Source organism: Eretmochelys imbricata, chromosome 2, assembly GCF_965152235.1.
Source record: "Eretmochelys imbricata isolate rEreImb1 chromosome 2, rEreImb1.hap1, whole genome shotgun sequence".
Lineage (NCBI taxonomy): Eukaryota > Metazoa > Chordata > Testudines > Cheloniidae > Eretmochelys > Eretmochelys imbricata.
This window is the reverse complement of record NC_135573.1, coordinates 229,893,115-229,912,021: the sequence shown is the minus strand read 5'-3', so window position 1 is coordinate 229,912,021 and position 18,907 is coordinate 229,893,115. Positions and strand designations below refer to the sequence as shown.

At 42.2% G+C, this 18,907-nt stretch overlaps 1 protein-coding gene across 3 annotated transcripts in view; it reads right to left on the bottom strand.

Moving 5' to 3' along the window:
- The window catches only part of CACNB2 (calcium voltage-gated channel auxiliary subunit beta 2), a 410,678-nt gene that overhangs the window by 302,851 nt on the left and 88,920 nt on the right, over positions 1-18,907 (bottom strand). The window lies entirely within an intron of this gene.

The following is an 18,907-nucleotide window of genomic DNA, read 5'->3' as shown; positions in this document are numbered from 1 at the left end:
CTAGTTTTCACCATGTACCATCATCTAAACCATCACTAATACTGGAGTTGTATCTCTTTATTTATGGATAGCTCTCTTTTTCACAGAAGAGCAAACCTTAATGTCTCATCTATTATATGTCAGGTATTTATACTATCTCCATCCCTGTGGTATCTGATGCCTTACAACAGATATGTTGATCTGGATCTCTCTCAGTTTTCTTTTGTGCTTACACCTTTTTAAAAAAGATGGTGGATTTTAGAACCTTACTAATTATAGAAATGATCATTTCTCATTTAGTTTTGGCATCACAGATCCTTCAGATGTTAATCACCCTAAATACCTTTAGATATTATGTACTGGAAGTAGAAATACAAATGACTGTAAAACAATAAAAAACAAAACAGCTTGTCACTTTCAATCTTCTTCCCTGAAGACAAAAATATTACATCACTTTTTGGCTTTGATATTAATTGCAATATGCACTGAAGAAGGTAAAAGCAGTTTTTTGATCCAAGTGCTTTTTTGCAGGGTTTAAAACAAAATTTCAGTAACAAGAATATTGTTTTGTTCCCCCAGATCATGTGTTCAATCCTAAAACTTCTTTTTCACAATATTAAAGCAGCTCAGATTCTGGGATGGGAAAAAATGCACTACAAAGATTTTTTAAAAAGTACCATCTAAAGACATTTTGACTTCTTCTCTTCGATAGCCAACTCAATCTGTACCATACTTCACTTACAAAAATAGTCTCTCTTGGCTATCTGCACATATTCTGGATTCCTGCCTTCATGTATCTTTGTGGGAGGCTAGAGATGTATTTTGCTCAGCACTTTGTTATTTCCAGTAACAAAATGTATATCTGGACTAGGTCTACTGGCAGTGCTAATGTGAGTGATGCTACATAGGAACTCCGAGTCTGAGTCCTAAACCTGGGGTTAAGAACCCTTCACAAGCAGCATGCTCAGCCCTAAAAGCCACTCAGTTCAGGGAACAGATCTAAAATTATTTGGAGGGAGCTGCATCCAGCCCTCCTTGGCTAGGGTCACAAGGATGTGGGGTGGGACTGGGCAGGGGTAAACTGAAGGGAATACAACAGAATTGGGAGGTCTGGTTAGGCTTCCAGTTTCTATTAGGGGTCCAGGGAGCAGCAAGAGCCAAGTTAACACTTTTCCATGTATGGCTATGAGATTGCACTTCTTTCCCCCCCGTACCAGTCATCCATATCTTTGTAATCTCAAGATTAGACGACTGCAGTGTGCACTACATGGGGCTACACCTTCAGTGTATCTGGATACTGCAGCTAGTACAGAATTCAGTGGTATAGTCTTGCTTTTCATCATCTGCACTGACTGCCTATTGGTTTCCAGGTTGATTTTCATAGATTCTAAGGCTAGAAGGGACAATTATGATCAGCTAGTCTAAGTCATGTATAACACATGCCATAGAACTTCATTAAATTAATTCCTGTTTGAATTAGAGCATATCTTTTAGAAAAAAAATCCAATCTTGATTTTAAAATAGCCGGTGATGGAGAATTCACCAAAACCCTTGGTAAATAGTCCCAATGTTTACTTACACTCACTGTTAAAAGTTCACTCCTTATCTCCATTCTGAAGTTGTCTAGCTTCAACTTCCAGCCATTAGATCAGGGATCTCAAACTCAAATCACCACGAGGGCCACATGAGAATTAGTACATTGGCCCAAGGGCCGCAACACTGACACCTTTTCACAGTGGTGGATTTACAGTTAGTGGGGCCCTGTGCTCAGCTTCATTTGTGGGCCCCCACATCTCCCTCCCCCGTTTTTCATTCTTTTTTCTCCATTCTCCTCCTGGGGCTCAGGGCTTGGGGTGCAGGGTCTGGGAGGGAGTTAGGGTGCAGGAAGAGGCTCAGGGTGGGGGTTCAGGGTCAGAAAGAGAGTTAGGGTATGGGAGGAGGCTCAGGGTGGGGAAGCGGGGTCTTGGCAGGAGTTAGGGACTTAGGGTGTGGGGGGGTCACAGGGCTGAGGCATGCAGGCGGGGCAGAGCTCTTACCTGGGGCAGCTCCCATTTGATTCAAGGGGGCTGCAGGTGGCTCCATGCAGCGCGGCACCACCCCCATGGCTGCGATTCTGGGAGCTTCCCCTGGCCAGGCAGGGCCGCCCGGATCACAAGGGCCGCAGGGCCCTGAGCTGCAGCTCTAAAGCCCTTTTGGAATGCGGCCCTGCGAACACGGGTGGTGGACTCAGGACGAGCAGGGGCAGCTGGAGAGAAGTGGTGGTTTCCCCTTCAAGCACCAATTCTCTCCGGCCGGCTGTGCGGCCACCCTGTGCTCCTCCTGAGTCCTCCAGCCTGCGTTCGCAGCGTTCCTCCACCCGCACCTTCGCCTGCTGCCTTGAGTGCACTCTGTCCCCGCTCCTCCCGCCTCCCTCCTGGAAAGTCCTAAGCACCACCAAACAGCTGTTTGGTGGTGGGCAGAGGAGCAGGGACTCGGCGCACTGGGGTGGAGGCGGGGGGTGAGGGGAGCTCTGGCAGCCTGCAGGAAATAATTCTGCGGGCCGCATGTTTGAGACCCCTGCATTAGATCATGTTATACCTTTCACCGCTAAATAGAAGAGCCCATTATCAATTTTTTGTTCCCCAGGTAGAGGAACTGTAATCAAATCACTCCTTAATTTTCCTTATGTTAAGCTAAATAGTTTAATCTCCTTGAGTCTATTACTAAAATGAATGTTTTCCAATCCATAAATCATTCCCATGGCTCTTCTCTAAACCCTTGCCAATTTATCAACATCCTTCTTGAATTTTGGACATAGTATTCTTATAGCGGTCACACCAGTGCAAAATACAGAGGTAATACAACCTCCCTACTTCTACTCAATAGTCCTCTGTTTATACATCCAAGGATTGCATTAGCCCATTTGGTCACAGCATCGCACTGGAAGCTCATGTTCGGCGGATTATCTGCTATGACACCCATGTCTTTTTCAGAGTCATTTGTTCCCAGGATAAAGTCCACCATCTTGTAAGTATGACCTACATTCTCTGTTCTTAGATGTGTAACTTTACTTTTGACCTTACTCAAATGCATATTATTTGCGTACATTCAGCCTACCAAGCAATCCAGATTGTTCTGTATCAATGACCTGTCCTCTTCACTGTGGTTGTGGAATGGACATGTGCAACACATCTCGAGGAACAACTGTTACAAAAGGTTAGTAACCATTTTTTCTTATTCAAGTATTGCACACATGTATTCCACTTTTGGTGACTCATAAGCAGGAGGAGGGATTGGAGTTCATAGACACACAGACTGGAGTACAACTTGTCCAAATTTAGCATCATCTCTTGAGAACTGAATGATAGCATAATGGGATGTGAAGGTGTAAACTGAAGACCAGGTTGCTGCTCTAAAAATGCCTTGGATAGAGACTTGCACAAGCAATGCCTCTGAGGCCTCTTGCAATCTTGTAAAATATGCTGTGAATTTGCCAGCACGGAAATGCCTGCCAGATCATAACAAATACAGCAAGTTATCCAAGATTAACTTTGTTGTGAAGAAACTGGGAGACCCTTCATTCTGCCTGCTATGGCCATGAATAGTTGGGTTGATAATCAAAATGGTTTAGTCCTATGTAGTACCCCAATTCCCTTCTAACATTTAAGGAGTGTAGCTGTTGGTGTGTGGTCTTGGGTAAAATGAAGATAGGTAAATTGATTATTATGAAATTTTGATATCGCTTTAGAGAGAAACATCGGATGAGGGTCTAAGTACACTGTATAAGGTGGTTCAGACGTCAGAGCCCACAATGCAGCCACATTCCTGGCCAAAGTTATAGCTACCAGGAAAGCCACATTCAGAGAAAGGTGTAGTAAGGAGCATGTTGCTAGGTCAGGGGACCTCAGACTTCACTGCACTGCAACCCCCTTCTGACAACAAAAATTACTACATGACCCCAGGAGAGGGGACCAAGGCCTGAGCCTGCCCAAGCCCTGCTGCCTCAGGTTGGGGGGCCAAAGCCAAAGTCTGAGCCCCCCGCCCTCGGCGGGGGCGGGAGGGCAAAGCCAAAGCCCAGGTTTTATCCACCAATCTATAGAAGACACTACCTGCGAGAGCACTGTGAGCACAGTGTTCAGACGATAGTGAATAAACAGAGGCAGCCAACATTGATGAGGCCTGAGATGCCGCACAGCATGTTGTATTACATATGTACATGAAGCCATATACCCAAGGAGCCTCATACAATTGTGACTGGATAATTCTTGAGGTCTTCCAGACACGAAATTGGTTTGGAATCTTGTGTCTGGAAGGAAAGCTCCAGCACTGCTCCCATAAACTCTATCCTCTGCACTGGACAAAAGGTAGATTTGTTTACACTGATAAGTAAGGTTTGAAGGTTGATTGCATGAGTTGAACAGTGGAGACAACCTGAGCCATGGACCTGCCCTTGACTAGCCAGTCATCCAGGTAAGGACAGGGTAGACCTGCACGGCTAGTCTCCTCAGGAATGCTGCTACCACAGACATATACCGACAGGCCAAAAGGTAGCATAGTGAACTAGTAATGAGCATGCTTCACTATGAACCTGAGAAACTTTCATAGTGAAGCACTCTCATTCTGACCTTCATATATGGGACACTTGAAAGTAGGTCTCTCTTAAGTCAAGGGTGACATACCAGTCTCCAGGGAGGGAATAATGGAAGCCAGGGTGACCATGAGAAACATTATCTCTCTGAGATGTTTGTTGAGCTGATACAGGTCTAAAATAGGTGTCTGACTTCCCTTTGCTTCCAGGATTAGGAAATAATGGGAATAGAATCTCTTCCATTTGAGACACTGCAGAACCTCCTCTATGGCTCCCATCTGAAAGAGAAACTGAACCTTCTGGATTAAGAGCTCCTCCTAAGAGAAGTCCCTGAAGAGAGATGAAGAGAAGGAAGAGTGGGGTTAGAAATAAACTGGAGGGTATATCCCACTTCCACAGTGCTTAATACCCAGCACACTGTGGTAATGTGGGACCAAGCACTGAGGAGGTAGGAACTGTTTGCACTGTATCGAAAAGTTAAGGGAAAAGTCAACTTGGCACTGTAAAGACAGCTTCTGTACTCAGTTCCTACTTAGATCTTAGTCCTGCAAGCCTTCATGCAATAAAAGGCTGTTATGCTTCAAGACAAGTGTAAGCAGGGGTTACTCAGGACTACTAGTAAGTTTACATACTAGGTGTGATCCTCTGCACTGGGTGAAAGACACAAGCACATCAAGTTTCTTTACTAATATGCACAGGGTACAGTGGGTGACATGTGCGAAGAGACTGGACACATCTAAGGAGTACAAACCAAAATCCAATCCTTATCCAAATGAGGAAGTCAGATGTGTCTTCTCCTGTTGGACCTTACTCCTACTACTAAAAAGAAAAGGAGTACTTGCGGCACCTTAGAGACTAACAAATTTATTTGAGCATAAGCTTTTGTGAGCTACAGCTCACTTAATCGGATGCTCGTAGTAGGCAAGAGGTAACATGATGGCCATGCAGCAGTTCTCTCAGTCTTGTTATTATTCTTCATTAGAGCTGGGAAGGAAATGCTTTTCCCCTCCTGTAACAATTCTTGATTTAAAAAAATAAATCCTGTTTCGCACTGGGACAAAACGAAGACCATTCTGATTTTTAATGAAAAATCAGGGAGGGAGAGAAATACCACTCCAGAATAACCCAGAGACCATTTACTGGGCTGTGAGAGGCGCAGCTTGAAGCCCCTGCTTGCCTAATTCAGGCCAAGGATTTGAACCTGAGTTCTTCCACATCCCCTCTTAGTGCAGTCACCACCTGGCTCTTGGACCGACACACACACACACAACCTGAAAACTTTTCCTGGCAAAAAGTTTAATCAAAACCTGCACATTCACATAAAAGTTTTCATTCTGATCAACTGACATTTTTCAACAGAAAACTGTTTCACTGAAAAGTTCCCAATAAGCTCTATTCTCTATTTATAATGAAGAAGCACCTACGAATCCCAACCAAGGATTGAGGCCCCATTGTAGGCACACTGTACACTCTTGCAACATGAATAACAATCCCTGCCCCCAGACCATTCACAGTCAAGAAGATGTAGTTACCCTGAGCTTCTTATCTTTGCTGTCACTTTTTATTTTGCTGTTTTGTCTGCAACAAAGCTAATTTTTCTCTTTGATGTAAATTTAAATATTTAAAAATTAAACAAAGAAAAGATGTACCTGAATCAAATGCTGGACACAAACATCCCTGAACTGCAGGGAAGTGTGTGTGTTAATGCAAATGTTGTGGATCAAACTCATCTCTTATTTTTTTTCCAAAAAGGGATATAGTAAGATGGTGTTTGTACTCTTCCTATAGAGCATTAGACTGGGATTACAGACTCACACAAAACACAACAGTCATTCAGTAGAAAGGAAGACAAATGTAGGTAATCCAAAAACAAAATACAAGATGTGTATGGGCTTTCGTAAAAGAGTTATAGTTTATATTTTAAAAAGCGTTTTGGAAAGGATATAAAAACTTGTGCTTCAGGTTTTAACTCACTCTATCTTAGGGGGACAAGGTGAAATTAGCAGACAATTTATCCTACAGCTGCATACTGCAGGGTTTTGTGCACCTTCTTCAGTGAGGGGAACAAATCCATCACAAGACAGGCAAGGTTTGAATCTGCCATTTGAAGCAGTTGTGGCACAGAGTGCCAAAAACAGGAAAGGGAGGTGCGGGGGGGGGGGGGGGGGCGGGGAGGAGGAGGGTTGTTGTTTTTAAACAAAAAGAGTACATTTTAAAGATTGCCAGGTCAGCACAACCTGGTACTATCTCACCACCACTGGCAGGAAGAGAAAACTGAGGGATGGCTGCGGCCACTTATGTTCTTGGCTGGAGGGAGGCACAAAAATGTGCAGCACTCAGGCGTAGCTGAATGAACATGGATAGTCAAATCTTCCCATCTCGCATGCATGTAGCACACGTGCACCTAGAGTGGGATCCACAAGCACAAATACTCAAAGAAGAACATAAAGAATGATTGTGGAGACAGCTCTACAGACAGACACAGAAAGGACAACTTCTCTATAGGACCATTTAAAATGAAACCAAGTTTAGAGTGAAATGATTATTATGAACCCAATCTTTCAGGATGCTGAGTTATGTCTGCACTCTCTAGGATAAGGCCCATATTCATCTGAACGCTGATTCAGCAAAGCACTTAAGCATGCATCTAACTTTAAATGCAAGTAATCCATGGGACTACTACTCACATGCTTAAAACCAGAACTAGGGCCACAGTCCATTTTAGGATTTTTGCAAAAAAAGGTGGTTACTTATGTAAGGGGACTGTTGCCCCCTTACTAACATTCAGTGGGGGTGTTTTAGTTGCTAGCTCCCGGTACTAAAAAGGGGGAAGGGTCGATGGGGAATCAGGACCCTGGGACTGACAGCCCTCAGGAACAATGGGGAGAGGCCAATGCTCCAGGACAGCCTGAATGACAGGGCAAGCAGGCTAATCAGGGAATCAGGAGGCCAGGGAGGTCCCGTCCTCCATGTGAGCTGGATTTGCCTGGGTCAGACAGAGTGGGGCCGAGCTGAGGAGAAAGCAGGGGCCCAAGCTAAGCTGGGGGGCAGAGCTGTACCAGATCCAGAAGGACCAGAAAAGCAGCCCAGAGAGAGCAGACCCTGTCCTGGGAGCAGAGCTGCAGCCCCAAAGCCAGAGGCACAGCCCAGAGAGAGCAGACTTGCCCTGGGAGAAGAGCTGCAGCGAGCAGAGCCAGAGGGGCCAGAAAAGCAGCCCAAGAAACAGGTCAGTGCTGGGAGCAGAATCACAGAAGCAGCCTGCAGAGCAGACCTGTCCTGGGAGGAGAGCTGCAGCAACCAGAGCCAGAGGGGCCAAAGAAGCAGCCCAGGGAGCTGGAGGCAGAGCAGCAGCAGCAGTGCAGAGACCGAGTGGTGCAGCTGGGGCTGGAGCAGTCTGGAGCTGGGTGCGGTGAGCAGTGGGGAGAGGGAAGGGGACCCTGGGCAGCGGGCCCAGCACAGGGAGACGCCTCAGCCAAGAGGCTCTGCAGGCCAGGCTTGGATCGTAACCCCAACAGGGCGGGGGCGACACTGGGAAGAAGGGTCCTACCACTTAGAGCCTGAGAGTGTGTGGCCACCGCCAGAGTAAGTGTCCAACCCACAGCATCCCTGCAGCACAGCCAGGGCCTGAGGAGGCGGCCTGAGACTTACAAGGAACAGACTGTGAACTGCCCTGACATTCCAGAGACACTGTTTGTGATGTTCCCTGCCACAGAGCGGGGTGATGTGTTTCCTTTAACCTTTCCCATGTTTCCTTATTCTTTTTAAAATTAATTGTTGATTAAATAACTTGCATTTGCTTTAACTTGTATGTAATAGTCAGTGGGTCAGAGAAGTGCCCAGGGCAGAGAGAGTACCCCCGGGGTGGGGACACCCTAGCCCCGTCCTAGGTGACCACAGCAGGTTTGGGGGTCGAGCCCCCCAAGAATCCTGGGCCTAGCCTTGTTGGGGTTACAAGGATTCTGCCAGACAGGAGAGAGAAGGGGAGTCCTCAAGGGCAGGGAGGCCACTGGGTAAAGGAAGTGGGAGCGAGGATTCAGATCCTTTCGCTAGCCTAATTCACTGGGGTAGTGCAGAAGCCAGGAAAGTTCCCCACAAGAGCGGGACTATTCCCCCGCTTACACTTACCTGTTATTGTAACTGTTGTTCTTTGCAGTGTGGGTGCAGATGTGTATTCAAGGGCTAGAGACAGGATATTAAGTTCTAATTGGAAATAAAAAGTGAACGAGGTTGTTGATTTCAATGGCATTTCTTCATATCTGTGAAACCAAGAGTAGAATTTGGCCCATTGAAATCCTAAAGTCACATATCCTATTGGAACTTACTTTGAAGAAAACAGGAAAAACATTCACATCCTAGTTAAAGTCTGGGACAAATTCTGTTTCCATTCTGAGTTCAATTAAACTGGTTTGACCCTCTCACTGAGCAGAAGGTATCCAAAGGCTTTGTATTTCTGGGCATATATTTCTGTGTGTGCATTTAAACACATTTAAAAGTTATTTCTATGTATGTGCATTGGAAAGGGTACAGTTTATATGTAAATCACCACAATTGCTCTATGGTGCATATATAAAGAGAGTTCTATGCTCCAGCATGGCCCATGTTATCCAGCTTCAACTTCATATGCAAAATTTCAAAAGCAAATAATTATGAAAAATTTGACAGTAATTAGTTTCAAGCTCACTCACAAGCAGAAAGAGAAATAATGGAACCTAAGACAAAAAGGGCAGAGGGAAAAATGAGAGTGGAAAGTATAGGTGAAAGGAGCAACATTTTATCCCCTGTTCCAGTTACTTAGATGGTATCTAATACTGGACATGCCCTATTTAATTTCAGCATTGGAAATGCTATCTAAGACAATTCCATCTATCGTACCAAGTTCTCTATACTTATTATGTGACTGATCAGGCCTAAGAGCTTTACAAAACTTAAAAAGATAATACAGTAAATGTGAATTGTCATTAGGCTTCTCACTTAAACTGAGCAGGGAATAGTTTTGATCTCACTTACACCTGACGAAGTCAAGAATAATTCTACTGAATTCAAGGGAGTTACACTGTATGACTGGGTAACTGACAAGAGAATCAGGAGAATCTCAATGATCACTCTTCTTACATCTCCAATGAATGTGAAAATGGAGACATTAAGGACCAGATTCTAGCCCACAGCTTTGTCCCCTTATGCCATCAGAGAAGCACAATGGGGGCCAGAACAATGCCTGCCAGGGCAAGAAGGGATTCTCCAGACATAGGAGGATTCCCTGGGTGACATAAAGCTGGCATAAGCCACTCAAAAGACTCCATTATTGATTTCTTCTCTGATCATCTAAAAAAGAGAGTGATGCTATCAAAACACAGTTTTCCCAAATCTCTTTTTCTAGGACAAGCTACACTTGTGGTGTAAAAGTCATTCACATCTAGTGGAGGTTACATAATATTAGAAGAATTTCACATGTAACTGAGAAGGGGTCCATCATTTCATTGTCCTTCTTCAGAAATGACTCAAGCCTCTCACTGGAAATCTCACCTCAGACATATCCCTGACTGCATCACTTCCCCACTTGAGAAATGTATCTCCAAAGCAGGTGGATGACCACACTTCTGTATAATGCTACACTTGGCTAAATGTTGTTTACTGTTCATCCTTCTCCTTGTGCAGGACAAAATGGAATGAAGAATATGGAAACTCTTGTAGGGCTGAAACTTGAAGACAATATAGAGCACTATGAAATGCACTTTATCTTCATGCATTCTATGTCTAAGTCAAAATAGAATGTTGAATAGATTCCACTCAACAAAAGCCAGACTACAGGCAGCTAAACTCCAGGAATCTACAGTTTGCTAGGGATGCAGCCACTCACCCTCTGCAATCACAAAAATATCTCTTTTGGTCCTGACACATGGATGTTCCCTGATAGAAAACCGTGTGCACCTACATCTCAGAAATGTAAAACTGCTTCTTTACCTTCTCTGTCACACTCTGCCTCTTTGGCCTCAATAAAGAAAATACCACATTACATTATCTTAAAAAGTATTTCCTCACAGCTCTTTACTTATTTTTTTTTTAAAGTTACTGAGATGCTGAAATTATACACATACTTCCCCAGACTTTGAGTCAGTGTCAAACCAGGTAAGGGACACAGGATGCAAAACACCACCACATGAGAACTCCACAAATCTTATGTGACACAGAGCACAACTAAGTGGGAGATGGGTGGAGCATGGACAATGCATCTATAAACTATATAGTAGGGATGTAAATATCGTTTAAAAAGCTAACCGTTTAAACAATTAAAATCATATTGTTTAATCATCAACTGATTAATGGGAGGGGGGCTGGGGCTGCTCCGGCCAGCTCAGGGCTGGGGCTAGGTTCGCTCCAGCTGGCCTGGGGCTGAGGTCGGCGGGCCAGCGTGGCTGAGGCTGCTCTGGGAGGCGTAGCTGGGGCTGGCAGGTCAGCACAGCTGAGGCTCCTCCAGGAGGCGCAGCTCGGGATGGGGTCGGCAGGCCAGCACGGCTGGGGTCAGCAGGCTGACCTGGGGCTGGGGTTAACGGTTAGGGTGGTTTAACTGGTAAGACTAATGCTTACCGATTAACCATTTAACCCTTTAATATTTTACATCCCTACTATACAGATCCACTGGCTCATCTGCTTTGATCACAAGGGTGGATAGTAGGCCACACCTGCTACTACCAGCTACAGACTACAATAGCAACCATGAAGCAGTTGCATGGTTGCTGAAAAGCTCCTTTGGGGAAGGTTCTTTCTTCGGAGTCTCTTGGTAGGTTTCATACAAAACCTGCTTACTCAGGCTTGGAGATATGGCATGTCGGGAAAAATTTGGTCCTTAAAAGGTAAAGTTTTTCTAATTATGAATTTAATTATTCTCTATAGCGAAAAACAATGGCACCAGCTATTTAAAAAAAGCAGTATCTGGGGAATTACAATAAACTTTCCAATTAATTTCTGCCTACCTGTTGTATCCAACGGTTGTTAGTAGATAGCACTAATTAGTGTGACATATTACGCTATACATGGTTAGTTAGGCTGCACTCTATATTCTCTGTTACTGACTGTCACAAGAAATCTAAATGGCACTTTACACATAGCAGCTCTCAGTACACCATAGCAACAGGAAGAGACTGAAGTAAAATGGTTTAGTTTCTATAGCAACTATCAGATAGACCATCTGTAATCAAAGGATTCATAGCGTGGGACACAAAATGAGCAACTTTGCATAGTGGATGATTATTTATGTATTAAAACATATAGGACTTTAACATTTAACAAGTATAACATGAGCACATCTTATTTAGATTTTGAAGTGATATCACAAGATATCTAGCTATGGTACATAAGCTTCAGTGAAAATGTCTTTCAATGATTCAATTACTATTACTATTATAATTATAATACAATCACCTCTAAATATAAAAAGTCACCCCTATAAAAGGTAATGTGTTTCCTACTTCAGTGGATGTTCATAAAAACAAGTGCTAATAAATTAACTACTGACTTTATTTTCATTCTCAAGATTCAAACATTGCAAAATGGATACAAATGTATTTCTTCTCATGATGTCCTACACAGAATTGCTCCTGTAAAATGTCATTCAGAATTGTTATGCTTAAACAGCCTCTTTCTAAAATATAAAGATTAATCCAGCACTTCATCATTTACTCCTAATAGTGAAAGAAAGATGTTGAAGATGAGAAAATGAGAAGAGGAGAAAACTGCAAATACACTTTCAATTACAGTTTTTCTCTATTAACAGGGAGGCAGTTGTGCTGCTCACTTTTTTTTATGCTGGATGGAACATTATATTAATGGTACCTACATATTGTTGTCAGGTTAATTTGACATCAGCAATGCAAGCCAATTCTCTTTTCTAAAAGTCAATATTTTTAATCTTGAGAGCAACACAGATAAAAGTGCCAGTGATGGCAACACAGAAAAGCAGCTATGTAGTAAAAGCAGCTATGTAGTAACAGCAGCTTTTGATAGAATATTAACCTCATATAACAGGTTCTCAATCTGCTATTTAATTTCCCGCTTGGTTTGATAAAATATAGCATCAAAATAAGTTCAAAATCAAGAAACAAAGAAAAAAGACTGCTTATAATACACTACTTTAGCAAAATATGCACAGAATACAATTTTTAATAGACTGCTGGCATGTTAACAATTTTAGAATTAAACAAAATATTTTTCAGAAGTTTAATTTTACAAACTAATATAACACCACAAAACCTTGTCTGCTTACTCACATATTTACTATTTAAATCTCAGTCTGTTTTTGCTATATATCTGTGTATTTAAATAGAGCCAATTTGAACAAAGAGAAATATTTCAAACACAGGATAAGTTATTTCTAACTTCTCATCAGTAATTTAAAATCATATTTCTTTCAGTGAAGGACATCTGAGCACCTAATTGCTCCCTCAATCCCTTTTTGAAGTGGCAGGAGATTTATCCTTTGACACCTGTGGATCTCAGGAGCAATCAAGAACCATCTACATGGAAGTCCTGTGCTTCCCATACCCATAAGCCTTCCCAGCTATGTAGCAGCATGGCTCCCCCAGGAAGGGGAATATACAGTCTTGGAGGTAATAGAAAGCCTGACAGGAAGCCCATTCTCTCCATCCTTTTCCATGCTTCCCTGTACAGAATCCATAGGTGTGTGATGCACTCCAGTCATGTATATGGAGAACTCTGAGTTCAAACGCATCAAAAGACATTGTTTATGCCTTCAGATGAAGATAAACTCATCATGAACAGAAAATAAAGCAAAGGACTGATCTGTGAATTCAGCTTTTCAATATGATTTTTGATATGGCTAATCCAACTACATTAACCGTTCAGCAAAACAAAGACTTCTAGAACATTAATTGAGCACACAGTGGTAGCAGACATTTTTCAATACTTAATATGATTAATTTTAAATTAATTCAAATGTCTAATAACTGTATTTAATAATTTCAAAACCACCTTCTTCCCCTGTCATACCCCCTGAGCAGACAGCAGGGCAAGAAAGGTATAGGAACCACAATTGCAATTCTGTGCCATCAGAGGATTTCTCTACACTAGGATGATCCTCCACGCCAAAATTGCCAAGTAGGTCGAATAGACCAGTGGTAAGAGAGGAGCTGAACCACAGAATTCTATCAGTGTGTGTATTTTTTTAGACAAACCCTTAAAAATATAAGCTTGGCCACATGTAGGTGTGAAAGAGCTCATAATACATTTTGTAAGAGAAGACTTTCCACAGGGCCAATGTAAAAGAATTCCCCTCCCGCACTTACATTGCGGAATCTTTTGTGCCACTTGGTTCCTGCCCACCTTCCCAGAGACTGTGGCAGTTCCAGAGTGCTCAGTATGCATTCCCAGATTAAAAGTACATTATGATGGAATTAGGGTTGAGAGTATAAATCAGTAACATAAGGGTAAAACCATTACACATATACTGTAATTATGCCCCAAACAGATATTATACATACAGGTAATTCAGCAGTGTGATTAAAAATATAAAAGAAATCTAAACTACTACTCTTTTAGCATTGCTCATGATATGCAACTTCATCTCTTGTTGTTAGGTGCTCAGATGACTATACTTGTGGGCTGGAAATATCCTAATGCTACCTCACTCTGTTGATGGCTTATAAAAATGTGGGAAATCTTAGCCTTGGAAAAAATGACTACCCTACAGAACAACTCATATGATAGATATCATCACTAATTTTGAGACAATGGCTTCAACTGAAAAGCCAACACTCTTCATTATGATCCTATGAACTCTCATTTGTTTTGTATTATGTGTTCACTGTACTCTCTGCTCAGTTGTGATTTATGTGACCACTTCTTTCTTTCTTTTTATCTTGATATTTCTCTTGAATCCATGTAATGAATTCAGCTTTGTTTTTTTTGTGATCGCAATAATAAAAAAGAAGTCTCCTACACTCAAAATTAGATAAACACATTTTAGAAACAAAACAGTAATATTTATATGATTTTTTCTTCCTTTTTATGTAGGATGTATTTTATCTTACTTCCATGGCCTTTCAAATGGGTTGATTCAAGAAGAAAGAATTTTTACCCAACTCCATCATTTAAGGCAAGATTCTGACATCCTTACACACCTTAGGTTGTACCTTGTTTGAATGTCTTTCCACCTTCATATATTACCTTGAACACTATCAATAATGCACTCCAGTGCTCCACAGGGCTTTCACTTCCACCTCCAACAGACACCAAAAAGCAATATGTACCTCACCTACATCAAACTTGCACTCTACTGCAAAAAAACTTTTAATAGTGGCCTTTTATGCTTATACATCAATTATATAAACAGACTATATATAATTTACTGTCTGTTTATATAAATTATAAACAGTCCACGCATTTGGGGAATTATTCTGCCTTGACACTGCTGAAGTCTCTAATAATGTTTTGAGCCCCACATCCTCTATAGACTGGCAACAGTGGAGGACAGACAACACATCCACATGGACCTACGAGTTGAACCAGCAAAATCCTTGACAATGATTGAAATGTGAAAAAAGTGGTTACTGATCTGTAACTGTTGTTCTGTGAGATACCTTGCATGTGTCTATTCCCCTTCAAGCGTGTGCATGCCAGCACACTGTGGTTTGAAGCACGAATTGGGGTGGCACATGTGTTTTTGCTGCCTTGTGCCCCAGCAGCACCGCCACCAACTCGATTTAGTTCTTCCTTATGGGACAGTGTAGAGGGGAAGGAGACAGCATTATGGAACGGACATGCGCCACGTATCTCAAAGAACAGTTACAGAACAGGTTAGTCACCATTTCTTCTTTCTTTGAGTGATTGTACATGTCCATTCCACTTCAGGCGACTCACAAGCAGGGAGTCTGGAGGTGGGATTGAAGTCTACCTGAATAATGATTGAAGGACCACATGTCCAAATCTGGCATCATCTCTAGGTTGCTGAGAAATGGCATAGTGTGAGGCAAAGGTATACACTGAAGACCAAGTTGCCCTTTACAACTTTCTAGGATAGGCACTTGAGCTAGAAAGGTCAAAGAGGCTGCATGCAATCTTGTTGAATGTGTTAGTACTCTGCTTGATGAAGCTACATTGGCCAATCTGTAGCATAAGTACAAACAGAAGGATATCCAGGATGAGATTCTTTGAGAAGACGCTGGAAGCCCCTTCATTCTGTATGCAATTCCACTCAATAATTGCAAGAACGATCTAGACAGCTTAGTCCTATCTAAGTAGAACACTAGCACACTGTTAACATCCAAAATGTAGAATATCTCCTAATCCTTATGATCATGAGGCTTCAGGGGAAAAAAGGGTAGATACTTTGCCTGCTTTTTATGGAAGTAAGACACCACTTTGGTGAGAAACTTCGGATGAGGACGTAGGCAGACTTTGTCATTGCAGAATACTATACACAGAGGTCCAGACACTATCGCATATAATTCACCTACTCCCCTGGCTGAGGTAATTGCCACCAAAAAGGCTACTTTCATCAAGAGATGTAGCAATGAACTGGTAGCCAAAGATTCAAAGGGAGGACCCATTATCTCTGTCAACATCAGGATTAAGTCCCACAAACGAACAGGATCCTCTATCTGGGGATATAACTGGTCCATACCTTTCAAAAACCCGATTGACATAGGATTGGAAAAAAGAGAACAATTATCAGTCGGAGGGTGGAAAGCCCAGGTACTTGCTGGTGGACCCTGATGTAATTAACAACCAGAGCCTGTTGTTTCAAGATAGTCCGGAACATGATGTATTGGAGCTCAGAGAGGGGAAACCTCTATCTGTTGTGACCAGACAGAGAATCTCTTCCACTTCACCAGGAAAGCATATTTAATAGATGGTTTTCTACTATCTAAAAGTATGTCTTGAACTCCTTTTGAACAAACCTCTTGAGGTGTCAGCTATGGAGCATCCAGGCTGTGAGATGGATGGCCTGTAGTTTGGGGTGGAGGAGGTGACTGCCATCCTGAGAGATCAGGTCTAGGTCCAGTGGTAGTTTCAAAAGAGCTCTGCCTGAGAAGATCAGCAGAGTGCAAAACCAATGTTGCTGAAGCCATTGTGTAGCTATAAGTATGACTCAAGCATGCTCCTGCCTGAATTTCAGTAACACTCTGGACAGGAATGGAACCGAAAGAAATGAATACAGGAATCTGAATGCCCAGGGCAACAGAAAAGCATCCATGAGGTCCCTAGTCTGTGACCCGCTCAAGAACAAAACTACTGACACTTCCTATTGACTTGTTGCAAACAAGCCTGTGGTTGGAAAATGAACCTGGCAACATCTGGGTGGAGAGACCATTCATGGTGAAAGTTCTGCTTAACCGGTCTGTCAGATTGTTCTGGATGCCAAGAAAGTGAGAAGCTTTGAGGTGGATTGAGCTGGCAATACAAAAGTCCCACAGCTCATTGCTTCTTGGCATGGCAGAGACAACTTGGCTCCTCCTTGCCTGTTCACATAGTACATCGGCCGCTGCATTGTCTGGAAGTAGAAGCAGATTTCTTTCCTTTATATGAGGAATGAAAGCTTAACAGGCTAGCCGAATGGCCTTCAATTCTCTGACACATATATGTAAAGTTAAGTCTTGGGTTGACCATAAACCTTGCATCTTCAGGGATCTAAGGTGAGCCTTCAACCAAGACAGGAAGCAACTGTAACTAGAACAGTGATGAAAGTTATTGAATTTTAAAAGCAATTTAGTGGAAACCTCCAGTTGAGAACCAAGGGGAAGTATGAAATAGCATCCACTAGAAAAGTTTAAATATAATCAAATTTCACCTTTTATGTTTTAGTAGCTTCTTTTTTGTGTGTAATGAGTAGGACCCTACTAAATCACAGCCATGAAAAATGCGTATTGGACCTTGAAATCTGGTTTACCCCCCTGAAATTTGGCCTTTTGTGTACTTTTACCCTAAAGTAAAATCCAGTGCAGTTATATATACAGGTTCCAGATGTGATTATTAGCTTGTTTCAATATAAAAAATAGAAAGGTAATGAACTTGACAGGATTTATTGACTGACACTTTACAGCAGCAAATAACACTCAGGGCTCAACTCACCAATTGGTAGATATGGGCATCTGGGACAAGTGAAATTATTTTAAAATAAGTGTCCAAAGTAAATAAAAGACTTCTACAATCATTACTGCAGTGGATTGTGTGAAAGAGTTTGGAAACCAAATTCTACATGCAGATGGTGGCAAACGCTTTTGTACAAGCTGCAACGTTTTGGTGGATCACACGGCAAGCAACAATTCAGCACCACTTAGACTCCAAAAGCCATCGAAACAGAAAGAGGGCTGGAAAACGAAAAGGTAAATACAAAAAACAATTTAATCTCTTTTTAAGAAGTTGACAGAGATCTCTGAGAACCATCATCTAGCTACAATGGAACTTGTGGCTGCATTTGCAAGTGCTAATATACCACTGGAAAAACTTGATCACCCAAAGCTGTGTGAATTCATTCAACAGAATGTACAAAACGCCGATTGCTTACCAAGTGCGAATAAGCTACGACAGGGCTACCTTTCAAAGGTTTTTGCTATACATTTTGAGGAAAGGAAGTCTCTAATTAACTCATGTGAGTCTTTTGCAATGATTTCTGATTAATCCATTGATGAGCAAGACAGTTATGTTCTGCATGTTCCGTTTGATTTTATTTCTGACAAGGCTGAAGATGTACAGACAAGAAAGCTAACAGTGCTCACAAACCACATTCACATGGATGCTGTTAATTAAGTACAGTTTGTCAATTGATAATTAAACCATTTCAAAACATGGTGTGGACTTCGACAAAGTATCTGCTTTCATAAGCGACAATGCAACTTACATGATGAAATCTTTTAAATCTGTTCTCCATGGTCTAATGTGAAATGCTGTCCATATTACATGTAATTTCTCTTGTCAGTAAGCTGTGAAGGTGTGAGTTTGCTAAAGCTGATAAACTGGTCAGCTCCATAAAAAGATCTTTAAACACTGCCCTCGCTGCAAATTTTGATACAAGCAGAACATCGTAAACACAACCGAAATGACTGAAATCGGAGAACAAAAAATTGCACTTCCCCCAAAGCCAGTAATTACTCATCGGAATTCCTGATTTTGGGCTGTACAATATCATGCAGCTCACCTGAAGCACTATTCAGAGTTCGTCTCAGAAGAGCTCACACGGACACCAAAAATGCAGGTTTTAACAGACCTTTCAACCTTCTAAACGATGCTCAGCTGAACAAGGAAGTTCAGCTTGTTTCCAAGACTGCAACAGAACTGAGGGACTTAATCACTTCCTTCCAATCTCGACATGTCACAATCCATGAAGCTTACAACAAAGTAATGGACGAA